At 39.7% G+C, this 13,345-nt stretch overlaps 1 long non-coding RNA gene across 1 annotated transcript in view; it reads right to left on the reverse strand.

Annotated features, from left to right (window-relative positions):
- Nucleotides 1–4,670: 4,670 nt before the first annotated feature.
- LOC139039925 (uncharacterized) overlaps nucleotides 4,671–13,345 on the reverse strand; it is a 34,305-nt gene continuing 25,630 nt past the window's right edge. Inside the window, exon 4 of the long non-coding RNA XR_011493326.1 lies at nucleotides 4,671–10,610. This is a non-coding gene — a long non-coding RNA (uncharacterized lncRNA). The remainder of the gene's footprint in view (nucleotides 10,611–13,345) is intronic.

The raw sequence follows: 13,345 nt of genomic DNA on the forward strand, positions 1-13,345 counted from the left end.
AATACATCAACAGATCATTTTTGTTTGCCAGAGGAGATACCTTAACAGGCCCCTCAGATTGGTTAGACATGTGGGTTAGGAGAATTTTGACACTCTGGGGTTAGCCACAAAAGCTGAGTAACTGTATATTACCTAAAAGCTGCAGACACTGTTCTTACAGGAAGGGAGCTCTTATTTACAGTGTAATTTATATGTTCTGTGCTAAGGATTTGATCCTCACAGCTGTCCTCTAAGAAAGTATTTTTTAATAGACTTTACCTCTCTTTTTAGTAGTTTTAAGCTTACAGAAAAAATTGAGCAGAAAGCACAGAGAGTTTCCATTTGTCCCCATCCGATCCCCTCATTTCCCCTATTATTAGCATCTTGCATTCGTGTGGTACATTTGTTTAAATTGATGAGCCAATATTAATACATTATTCTTAGCTGAAGTCCATAGATGACATCAGAGTTCATTCTTTGTGTTGCACATTCTGTGGGTTTTGACATAATGTATAATAACATGCATCCACCATTATGGTCTCATACAGTATAGTTTTGCTGCCCTAAAAATCCTCTCTGCTCCATCTATTCTTCCCTCTCCCCTCCCCCCTGAACCCCTGGCAACCCATGATCCTTTTACTGCCTTAAGGAAGCATTTTCATCCACTTTCAAAGATGAAGAAACTGGGCCTTAAAGAGGTTAAGAAATTAACTTACGAAGGTCAGTGGGAGGTCAGAGGCCACCTGATTCCAGAGTCCAGCTTCCCACTCTGCATTTATGCACCTATCTGCCACTTCCTGAATACCCTCTAGGTGCCAGGCATAGTGCAGGTGCTGGGAACACCATGATGAACAAAACAGCTCAGCTTCTACTTGTACAGAGTTCATAGACTAGTTGGAAGCAGACATTAAACAAATTAGCACACAAATAAATATAAATAGTGACAAATGCTCCAAGGAAAACAACAGGTCATAAGATATAGTAAGAATGCTCTACAGGGAAACCTCATGTTGGGGGGGGGGGGCTCTCAGGGAAGACCTCTCAGAAGGATGAGAAGCAGTTCTTCTGGGGCAAAGGTGGGGGTGGGGGGGTGGGAAGTGAGTGTGTTCCAGAAACAGACAGCAGTTTCCATAAAGACCATGAGGTGGAGCAGAAATTGGCTTTTTGAGGAACCTTCCCTTCCCCACACAAAGTGATCTAAAGTCAGTGTTCCACATTTATAACTAGAGCACTTTTAAATAGGAAATTTCACGTGATCCAGGAAGTTCCATGAAAACTTATCGTTCCCCAACGCTAAGGGAGTTGCTAACCTCTAATATCCATGAAGCGTTTTATGACAAGTTTGATAGGTTTGAATTTTACCTTTACCCCCATTTTATAGGAAGAAGACTAGAGACCTGGAGAGAAGTAACTTTCCAAAGGTCATAAAGCAGGCACTGTCTCCACACCATGCCTCCTCTGCAGAGAAAGAGTCACCTCTAACTGTCCACTCCCGCATCAAGGAAGAGGTGAGAAGCACCGTGCCCGGCACAAAGTGGTCATCAACTCAACATCTGAAGAATAAATGAATGAATGACATCCATGACCAGTCAAGGGCTGCCGAGGAGGCAGCTTGATAGCACAGAAAGCGCAGGGTTTGGGACTCAGACACCCTTCCTGTCCGTCTCTCCTCCAGCAAATGACCTTGTTCGTCTCTCTGGCCTCAGTATCCTCATCTGCTCATCAGTAAGCATATTATTTAAAATTGAAAAGGTAATGAATAATTTTTTTAAGTAAACATAGTAATATAACTATCAAACTTTGGAAAGACAAAGGAAGAAGGTGGGAAGGCGGTTAAAGGCTTATCTGGACTCCTACATCTGTGGATTCATCCTTCACTCAATCTAGCCCTGCAGATACTCATAATAGTCACCCTAACTGTCCCATTCTTCACCTGTAGCAGACATTACTAATCAATCATGGCACACTTTCTCAATTTTCCCATATGAAGCCTCTCAGCACAGTGCTCCAGGCAGCTACTACGACACATCATCAACGACCCTCAGGATGAAACCCGTTTGTGAGGACTCCACCCAAAAGAGACCTGCTTGATTAACAGCAGCTTTCAGTGAAAATTGGAGATTAAGACTTGGATTTCACTGGTGGAGTTTTTGCAACTCTGAAATTCTCCAACTGAACAGTCAGTCCTTATCAGATATCTCAGCAGTATCTGGGTTTTCACTGACTTTGCAGCACTTTCTGTTTTCGATAGGGTGGGAAATTAATCAGCTAAGGCAGCAAACACCTCAGCCTAAAGTTGCTAGTGATATATGAAAAGTTCCGTTTGATCCCGTCATAGGACTCTTCCCCCTCCTTCCTTCTCCAGTCACCCACTACCACAGAGTTACCTTTCCTTTCATGTTTTATATTTTATTGTGCTGTCTCTCTATGTGATGTGTGCATTTGTAACATATATATACAAAACATTATGTTTTAGAGATCTCTTCATGCTGATACATAGTGGATACGGTTTACTCATTTTCACTGCTGTAGAGTAATCCAGAGTGTAAGTATAGCAAAACCAGTTTCCATCGTTCTGTTGATGAACTTTTATATTGTTTCCAAATTTTCTCTGTTACAGATAATGCTGCATTGAACATCCTTGAACGTTTCCCCATACACGTCCATAAAGATTGTTCTGAGGCATGTGCCCAGAAGTGGAATAGCTGGGTCACAGGGCATACACAGTTTCAACTATCCTAGAATTTGCCTAATTTTTCTACTTGTAATTATTTCTTTATAAGTCTGTCTCCTCTTCTAGAGTGTAAGCTCCTTGTGTGCCTGGAATACAGTAGGCACCCGATTAATATTTGATGAATGAAATAATTTAATTTAAATTTCAGACAGCTGAGCATCAAGAAGTAACTGAGGCTGATTTTAGCTGCACCTTTAGTCCCCCTCTTGCCGAAACCCTCAGTACAAATATTGTTGTGGGCTGAATTGTGAACCACTAAAATTCATATAGTGAAGTTCTACCCAGTACCCCAGGATGGGACTATATTTGGAGATAGGGCCTTTAAAGAGATGATTAAGTTAAAATGAGGCCCTTAGGGTGGGCCCTAATCCCATACGACTGGTATCCTTATAAGAAGAGGAAATTTGGACACAAAAAGAGACACTAGGGATGTGTACACACAGGAAAAACCATGTGAGGATGCAGGGCGAAGGCAGCCATCTGATAGGCAAGGAGAGAGGTCTCAGGAGAAACCAACTCTGCCAACACCTTGATCCTGGACTTCCAGCCTCCTGTGAGAAAATAAATGTCTGTTGCTTACACCACCCATTTGTGGGCTTCTGTTACAGCAGCCCCAGCAAATCAATACACAGCATTAAAGTAGTGTGCTGCTCTATAAATGGGGCCTCCACATGGCCACCGCAACGCCCCTCCTCTATACTAGTGCTGAAGTCTCCCTTGGACTCATAGATCCAAACTTCTGGTCTAGTAGTCTTGCCATTACAGCACTGAGTTTCACACTATTCCATAGCATTTCAAGTTACACCTCGTTGGGACACATCCTGAGTAAAATTTTGGCAAGTTGCAGACTTAGGATCTCTTACCACTGCCACCAAAACAAACTTCTTAAAATTGGGTTTCCTCACTAAATTGTCTGTATAAAGGATTTCACTGGTTTAAACAATAAATTGGAAATGACACTAAAGGTATCACAAAAGTGTCTATTTTAAAAATTTCCATAAAGAGATTCAAGTTTGCAGGCAGATAATGAAAATGCTCAGCACGGCCAGTTTTATTTATAATAGCCAAAAAAGCTGTAAACAACCCAAATCTTCATCAAAAGGGAAATAAGTAACCCTAAAATTATAGTTTAGCATTACAGTTGAATGCTACTCAGTAATAAAAATAAACATTCTACTGATACACACCAAAACACGGACACATCTCAAAATCAACATGCCGGGAGACAGAAGCCAAACAGAAGAGTACAAACTGTCTGATTCCATTTACAGGAAGGTCTAAAAAAAGCCAAAACAAATCCACAGTGACAGAAAATAGATCAGTGGCTCCTGGGGACAAGGATGAGGGGCAACAACTTGAAATGGGGCATTGGGGAATTTAAGGGTGATAGAAACGTTCTGTATCTTGACTGTAGGAATGGTTACACAGGTGTACGCAGTTGTTAGAGCTCATCAAATTGTTACGCTTCCAATGGGGTCATTCTAATCATGTGAAGATATCTCAAAAACTTGATTTTATAACAAGACAAAAGTGGTCAACGACTACTACGCCTTCTGCACATGGTTACTCCACTACTCCATTCTTCAAAATATTTTTTAATGTGACTTTGCATGCCTCAGTAACCACAGGAGCAGAAAATAGTCATCTTGTAAATTAGCATATTTTTCCATCTTGCTGTCCAAAAGGATTTCTTCCTTCCTTCCATGTCCTGCTGATAGCTCTGTCCAGCTTCTTTTTCCAGTTTCCACACCTGTTGCTTCCACTTCTGCCTCTATTCTCTTTTTTTGTTTATTCTTGTTTTTGTTTTGTTTTGGAGCCTTACAAGCACAGAATTATGTTAACTATGATCCTTGCTTCAAGACACACTGTCGTCATTGGTCCAGGTATAATCCTCTTTCATTCTATTTGAATTTTAAATAATGCAATGAATACTTGAACTTACTGCCCAATCTAAGGACTAGAGCATTACGTCTGACTTAGGTCTTCCCATGTGTTTTCCTCGGTCCCATTCCTCTGCCTCCTCCTGAGAGTATATTCGTTGCATTTATCATTCCCTTGCCTTTTTTTTTCTTTTTGGTTTTTCACAAGCAAATTGTCTAGTTTTACTTATGTTTGACATTTCTAAAGCAAGCATCATACTATACTCTATTTCTTTGGATAAAATGTTAGTGTAACATAGAGATCATTCACTTTCAGAGATGCATAATAATCCATTGTGTACACATCCACAAAACTTGGACCATCTCTTGCCTTGGGCATTTACAGTGCTCCCAGGATTTTGCTATTATAGATAGTTCAGCTATGAAAATTCTTGTATGTGATCCCTGGTGCACACGGACATTGACTTCTCTTGGGCATATATACACCTAGGAGTAAGATTATTGGATCATGGGGCATGGGAAAGTCCAACTTTACAAGGTAATGCCAAATTGCCTCTCAAAATTTTAAAGCTTTTGGGGGAGAAAAAAATCACTTTAGTGGAGAGGGAACGTAAACTCTTAGAGAAACTGATCATACCCTTACTTACTTTAGTATCTTTAGATATACATAGTCATTTGCTAATATAAGATTAAACATAAGCCATGTCCTACCTGGGCTTATTCATAAAATTATAATTGGAATGTTTGTGAATAATAAGAAAAATATTTTTCCATAAAATCAAAAGCCGCAATCATTAACCTCCTTTAACAAGTTTTATAAATAAGAACAGTAATAATGACAAGTTGAACATTTTCTATGAACCATGCATGTATTTATTGCTTTAAATGTCATTTACTTCTTGTAACAATCTAATTAAGAAGTTCCCATTTTACAGAAAAATAGATTGATATTTAGACCTGAGAATCCTAGTGAGAAGTTAATCTAGCACTCATGTCCATCTTTTTTCCATTGCATGACTGGTCTTCTCAAGCTTTCCATAGATTGTGATATTGACATGTCTGCAGGGCACTTCAGACAGTTTTCTTTCTCAGGGTTTCATCTGGGACTGTGTCATAGTGAGAGCTTGTTGTTTATTTACTCTCGATCATGCTGGGCTTTGTCTACATCTTGATAGTCAACGTAACTGCCGACTATCAACCATAGAATGCCCCTTGGATCCATATTGCCTCCTCTGTGACAATTCCTTCCAGATTTAAGTCTCACACTCAGAGCTTCACCCACTTTGCCCCCACCCCACTGAAGACACTGCATAGTCTTTACAGTCTTTTCTTGGCTTGATGTTGTGAAAGAAATGCAAACTGATTGGGATCAGAAGGAATGTATTCTTCAGCTGAAATTTACTGCATATCTTGGACAAATCAGATAATCTCTTTGAGGCTAAATTCTTGTTGTGAAGGTCAAATGAGATGATGCACCTGACTGCACTTCAGAAAATATAAGGTGCTAAATAAAGCCAAGTTATTGTTATTGCTGTCAGCCCCTTTTCTTAGACTAATGCTATTTAAACACTAAATTAACTGGACATCACCTTGACATTCACAAAGCTTTTTGAGACAGTGCAGTATAGTAAAGAGAGGACAAGTATGGAGTAAAACACATCTGAGTTTGCAGCTGGCTCTTTAGCTTACTAGATGTGTGAACTTAAGCCTTTACATCTTCACCTAAAAAATGAGAATAGTGCTATCTACCTCAGAGAGTTGTTATAAGGATTGAATTGGTTAATTTACATAAAGCATCTGCAGTTGGTAGATTTCTAAGGTGGTCTCCAAGATTCTTGTCCACTGGTGTACGTGTCCTGTATAATCACCTCCACTGAGTATGGGCAGGATGTATGAATATGAGGGGATTTCACTTCTGTGATTAGGTTACTAAAAACTGACCTTGAGTTCATCAAAACAGAGATTAACCTGGGTGAATCTGACCTAATCAGGTGAGTCATTAAATGAGGCATGGGGCCCTTCCTGAAGGGAGAGATTCCAATTGGGAGTGAGAAAAAGAAATTTCTGCTGGCGTTGAAAAAGCAAAATGCCATGTTGTGGAACAGGCTACACGGTTAGGACCTGAGGGTGCCTCTAGGAGCTGAGAGAGGTGCCAGTCAGCAGCCAGCAAGAAAATAAGGACCTTGGTCCCACCGATGCAAGGAAAGGAATTCGGCCATCAGCAGAATGAACTTGGAAACAGATTGTTCCCTAGTTAAGCCTCCGGACGAGAACTCAGCGCATCCAACAACTTGACCCCAGACTTGTGAGATCCTGAACAGAGAATTCCCTTGAGCCACTCTCATACCCTGACCTACAGAGCTGTGAGATAATAAATGGGCCTTGTTTAAAGCTACTAAGTTTGTGGTCATTTGCTATGTAGCAATAGAACAGAGTATATGCTGAGTAAAAATAACCATTCTTAGTTCTCTCAAAAATATATTTGTTGTATCCAAAAATAAATATGCTCTCTCCTGCATCCTCACCATCATATATGCCATTTTCTATGTCCAGTCTTCCTTTCTTCTTTTCCTTTACCCATTCTTTTCCCAGTCAGATCCTACTTGCCCATGAGATCACATCTCTGGAAAGCTTTAGGTGGCTGAAGAAATTAATCGGAGATTTTTAATTAATTAATTAATTTGAGTTTTTAATGACTATTCTGGGATTACATAGCCAGTTAATAATAGAACTGAGACCATAACCCCAGTTTCCTGATAGCTACAGCACCCAAAATCCCTTTGCCCCTCATTCGCTCCCTCCCTCAGCTCTGTCTCTGAGGATCCCTGGTTTCTTTTACCCACCGTCTTGAGTTTCCTCCCCTGTCTGTTCTTCTCAATAATGCCCTTAAAACAGGCATCCTTACACCAACAGCTGAGAAAGAAAAATCCAAAGGAAGCTCCTCCTTCCATATAGTGTCAGCATGTCAGTGAATCGAAGTTTTCTCCCTGTCAAAGCTGGTTGATTTGGACTTGAGATTATAAACAAATACGGTTCATTCTACACCTCAAGGCATATATCCATAGGAGGAATTTATCAGCAAAACAGCTTTTCGGTGAGGAAGTTGACTTTTATCTTAGAGATTTATGTGAATAAAAACTAAAGAGCACGGTCTGTTGCCCCATTAAAAATCCACTGCTAGTTCTTCTCGTCGCAAGCAAAAGTAATTGTAAAGGTGTTTGGTCTAGACTGCTGGTTCTCAAATATGGTTTATAAATCAATGTTGTATAAGCCAGGTCCCTGTGCATTGAACATGCCAAACTGGCTATTAAGAAACTTTTTGTGAGGAAATTAAGGGCCCCTGACCAGGCACTCGAGGCTCTCCAGACATTCTCTCCCAAAATGGATCAAGAAACGGCAACCAGGAGGTGGCAAAGTACCAAGGTTGAGGGCAGGAGGAATGATTATCCAGAAGGATGGCCACCCAAGCCTGCCCTGATTGTTATTTGCCAGCATCTTTATCAAACATTTATTTTGTGCCTACTATGTGCCAAACACTGAGCTAAATCCTGGGGATGGAGATATGTATTAGACACATTCCCTGCCCTCAAGAACTTAAGTTCTATTAGGAAGCAGAGAAGTAACTAATCATTTCAATATGGGTATTAGGTGCTATATTGAAAGAGTTTTTCATAGTGAATAGTGACACTGAGGGAGGACATCACTTTGAAGACTTCTCTTGCTTTTCATGATGACAGTAGATGGAAACTCCAGAGACACAGATTTTAGCTCAAAATAAAAAGGACCTCTAATTGTCAAAGCTGTCTAAAAAAGAAATGAGTTCCCCATCCATGAAGATACTCAAGCTCAAACTGAAAACCTACGCATAGAAGATGGTTTAACATACTGCTCAAGGGTATAAATTTTAGAACAGGCTTTTTCAATCTTGGGACTATTGATGTTTTGGCCATTTTATTGTGGGAGCTGTCCTGTGCACCAACGCTCCTCCCTCCCCCAATTTGTGACAACCAAAACTATCTCCAGACATTGAAAAATGTCTCCTGGGAGGCGGGGAGGGATGTTCCTCCTGGTTTAGAACTTCTGTGATAGAGGTAATCAGGACGGAGTTTGAGTCTGGTCTCTAACATCTTCTAGCTGTGTAATCTTGGGCAAGGTACTAAACTCATTAAGCCTCAGTTTTCTCACCAATAAAAGGGAGATACAGTGAGCATTACCTCATAGCTTCAACAGAGCATTTAGGAGATATGGAATGTAAAGTGCTCAACTAATTGTAGCTACAGTCATCGTCGATGTTGTCAAGTGGACAGAAGCTGAAGATGGACGAGGAGTGGATAAGCAACTTTTAAGATTTCTTCCAACCTGAGATTTTCTACTTCTAAGTGAAAATTGTTACCTAATATTTTTATACAGATTAATATTTTTCTGGAATAAGACTTGCTTGGAGAGTAAGTAGAATATCTCATTGCAAGCAAACATAAGAAGAGTCCCTTTTTCATTAATATTTGAGTAATGAAAGGGAATTTGCTGAACTTAACTCAAGAATCCAAATGTGCCGTATTGCTAGAGCAGAGCTTCTTATGTCCCATTTATTCTTCCCAACCACCTCCATGTTGACAATCCAAGTGTTGGGAGAAAACAATGGTGGGAACTGTGCTTATAGGCTGCCTGCTCTGTTCGAAGCACAGTGCTGAATGTTTTACATACATCTTCTTGATTAATCCAAAGAGAAGAAACACATTCTGCCTCGTATCTAGATGAGGGAGCAGGAAAAAGGGAATACTTGATGCCCTCTTACCTATCTTTCCAACTTATTTTTCTATCTTTGGGACCCCTTTCTTGGATAAACAATATCTCTTGTAAGCTTTACGGTCTTCCGTGACAAGATTTAAGTCTTCCATGCGAGTTATTTTAAAATTCATCCTACGTGTTTGCTTCATTAACATTCTTTTAATCAATGAATGTGGATTGTGCCTTCTATGATTTGAGCACTGTATTAGGCATTAGGACTATAGAGAAAGGTTCTATATGATCTTGGGTTTCAAAGAACTCACAGTAAAGTAGGACACATAGACACAGGAACAGACACAAACAACAGAGCAAAGGCTTTTAGCATCCTGGGTAAAAGAAGCATGAAGAGCTTGCACTAACAGTCTGACAATGCTACTTCATAGCTGTGGAACTTGGCTAAATTACTGAACTTCCCTGTGCTTCAGTTCCTGCATTGTATAATCAGGCTCTTGTGAGGACTAAATTAGTTCACGTATAATAAATGTTTAATAAACGTTAGGTATTATTATAGAATATAATGTACTTCAGGAACGCAAGTAGTGATTAACTCTGCCAGAGAAAGTCATTAACTGAGCTCATGAATAGATCTAGGAATTGAACAAGAAAACAAGAGAAGATGTCCACATTTTATGTAGAAATCTGGTGAATCGTGAAGGTGTAAACTTAGACAGGGGTCATATCCTGAAGTTTCTTATATTCTTTGCTAATGAGTTTTAATTTAACTAAAGGTTGTAAGAGTGTGTTTGGGTGAGTGTGTGTGTAGGAGCGGGTGAGGGAATGAGTGGATTTGGGCAGGAAATTGGATGAGTTGTCCTTCTTGACTCTAAGCAAGCTGATGAGATTGCAGAAATGGAGAATAGTTAGTAGGTGGGACACATTGGATCAGTGCTCCCAATTCTTACTCTCTCCATATATTGAAATTAAACATGAGTGTTATTTGCCTTGGTCTTCTCACTAGAGGGGGAAGATATTTTTCCACCCCACTGATGTAGGGCTTGGCCACATGACCTGCTTTAGTCAGTGGAACGTGGGCGGAAGTGACAGTATGGCAGTTCCAAGCCAAGGACTTCAGAGAAATCACATACCCGCTGGCATTCTTGTGATCCATCACGAGTAGAGTCTCAGAATGAAAAGACATGAGGTATACCTGGACTTGACCAGAGCCTCGAATCCAGTCCAGACCAGCCAAAGTCAGCCTAAATCTGCCGAACCACAGTCGTCCTGCAGATCTGTGAGCATGAAAATAAATGGCTGTCATGTAAAATCACTGAGATTTTGAGATTATTTACAGTAAAACCTGACTAATGTATCAGAGATCTTGCAATAACCATTAATTCACTCAGTTAATACACATTGAGTTTGTACTATGTGCCAGGCACTGTTCTAAGAACTGGAGATACATCAAAGAACAAAACAGAAAAATCCTCTCACACATCTTGCATTCAAATGGTGACAGTTGTCCAGGTGAGAAATGCTTAGGACCAGCACTGAGGCTGGGTACTTGGGAATGAAGAGTGATAAATCTCACTTGATTGTATAGAACTCTCAATGCAGTTTTAACAACTAAGATGAGAATACGTGTCCAGTAACCACCCCACAAAGCTTCATCCAAAGAAAATGGAATTTAGGAAGGCTAAGTGACCAATGAGGGGTTACTCAGCAGACATACCAGGAACGCCATGATATAAAATAAAGCCCACGGTCTGCCTCAGAATTACCTGGGGTGTTTTAAGTTACTACAATCCAAGCCATATTCCATAGATTCTGATTTAGTTGGTTGAGAATCAGACATCAGTTTTGTTTGTTTTGTTTTAACTTCTCTGGTGATTCTAATATATCAGTAGATTTGAGAACTATATTAGATCTCCCTGTATTGCAGACAGACTACACTAGCCAACCAGACATTAAATGCAGCATATGCAATAGTGTCTATAACTAATGACTTCACTCCAAAACCACAGAAGGATTGAGTTGAGAGATCTATAGTCTATGGACTTTTCCAGCAACAGACACAAAGGAGTCGACATTTGCTCTTTTATTGTGACTACTTTAAATACCCCAACCTAAGATGTCCGTCACTGATCAAGCAGTTAAACTTTCAAATTTAGTAAATTTGAGTTACTCATGATATGAATTGATGTGAATGATATGTTGTCATTTGGGGGATAAACATATCTAAACCTATGTTCTTAAAAGCAAAGGGTTTCAGCATGGAGCCCCAAAAACCTTTTGGTTAGGTCAAAATTTCACCAAACGTTATTAAAATTATTTTAATAGCCATGTTTTCCCCCAAACAGTTTGGAGGGTAGGCTTCTTGGAAAGCAATCAAGAGAGTTTCTCCCATGTGCCAGGAAATGAACAATCTTATTCCAGTTTTCATTGTCAGGAATAATTTTTTCTGGTTGTGATTTGTCAACAGTTCCAGGGATCAATGACTCTCTAGCAACATGGGCCAATTCAGAGGAGTGGGTGTTTTTTCATGTGTTATTTCCTTCTATCTGTCAATTAATTTAGGTAGTGATGGAGTGGAGCCCACAGACAAAAGGATTTTATATCTTATAAAAGAAACATCCTTCCCTCTTTATCTTACAACCACAGTTAAATACATATCAGCCTTGTAAATAACAACCAGCCCATAAACTGGGTAGTGGTCCATCAGTAAAGAATGCTTGGCCAGTGTAAGCCCATTGGCTCAGCCCTGAGGAAACTTTCTTCATGTTGGGATACTATTTGGGGAGCTTGTCTAATTATAACTGTCTTTTATCTAGTTCCTAGATTGGACAGGACGTAGTTACAAAAATGAAACTGAACACCACCAACACACCTTTAATTCTCTGCTCTCTTTATTCTACTTTTGACATCTGTGTATATTCCAGGATAGCTCTGCTCACTGCTCCAATAAAAATGACACAGCATAGAAGGAGAACATCCAGAAAAAAAGTAGATTACTGACCAAAAGAGTTGGCAAGTTGCCATATGAAGATGGAGAATCCAAAAAAAGAAAAAGAAACTCACAGGCTGGAGAGGAATATAGCACAGATCACAGATGTGGACAAAAGACCTACATATTGGTTCAGCAAATCACAAATACCAGTACTAGAGAATATTCACCTTGAATCCCTAAGGAAGAAATTTCTATAGTGAATTGTATAGTGATTTCTGATATACAAAGCAATAACTCAGAGAAATTGGGTTTTCATTTGTTCTGTTTTACAAATAACAAAACTGAAGCTAAGATTTTAAGTGGTTCACCCAAGGTTGCACAGGTAGCATACATGGATATAAATAATAACGATAGCAATAACACCCAACATTTTTTAGGTTTTTACTACATGCTGGCTACTGTGCTAAGCATTTTCATGCATCCTCTTGCCCTTTTAATCATTACATCATTTTTGAATTAGGTACTGCTATTATCTGCTTTATACAACGAGGAAGCTTAAACTCTCTGTTACCATGCAAATGTCTCAAAATTACATGGCTGGTACCTGATGGAAGGACTTATGTAAACCAGGCCATCTGACTCAAATATTCGTACTGATCAGACCAACTACTTGCAAACCCCCTAAGCCATTTTACTTCAGCGTATCCATATGCACGTATGTATCCCAAAAGAGATTTGCTTAGAGAAACACACACTTAGTAAGTGGCAACCCTGAGATTAAAGTTCGTCTTTTGAATCCAAGTCTTTGGTTGTTTCCTCTGAACCACAGTTATTTTATTTTGGACAAATCAAGCAGTGGGGGTGGGGGTGGGGATTGTATAAAATCCTGTAAAAATCATGAGCCTTGTTAACTCTGAAAAAATGGTTCAAATGAAAATATCAAGTCACTTCAGGAAGAGGTGAAACCTATTCATGTTCAACATAGGTTATCAAGAAAAGATGGAACATGGGAGTATATCTGTAACCTATGCCAGTAATATCAAGGAAGAGAACTATGCCTTCCCACACCTCTCCCATCAG

The sequence above is a fragment of the Equus asinus genome, chromosome 12 (assembly GCF_041296235.1).
Source record: "Equus asinus isolate D_3611 breed Donkey chromosome 12, EquAss-T2T_v2, whole genome shotgun sequence".
NCBI lineage: Eukaryota > Metazoa > Chordata > Mammalia > Perissodactyla > Equidae > Equus > Equus asinus.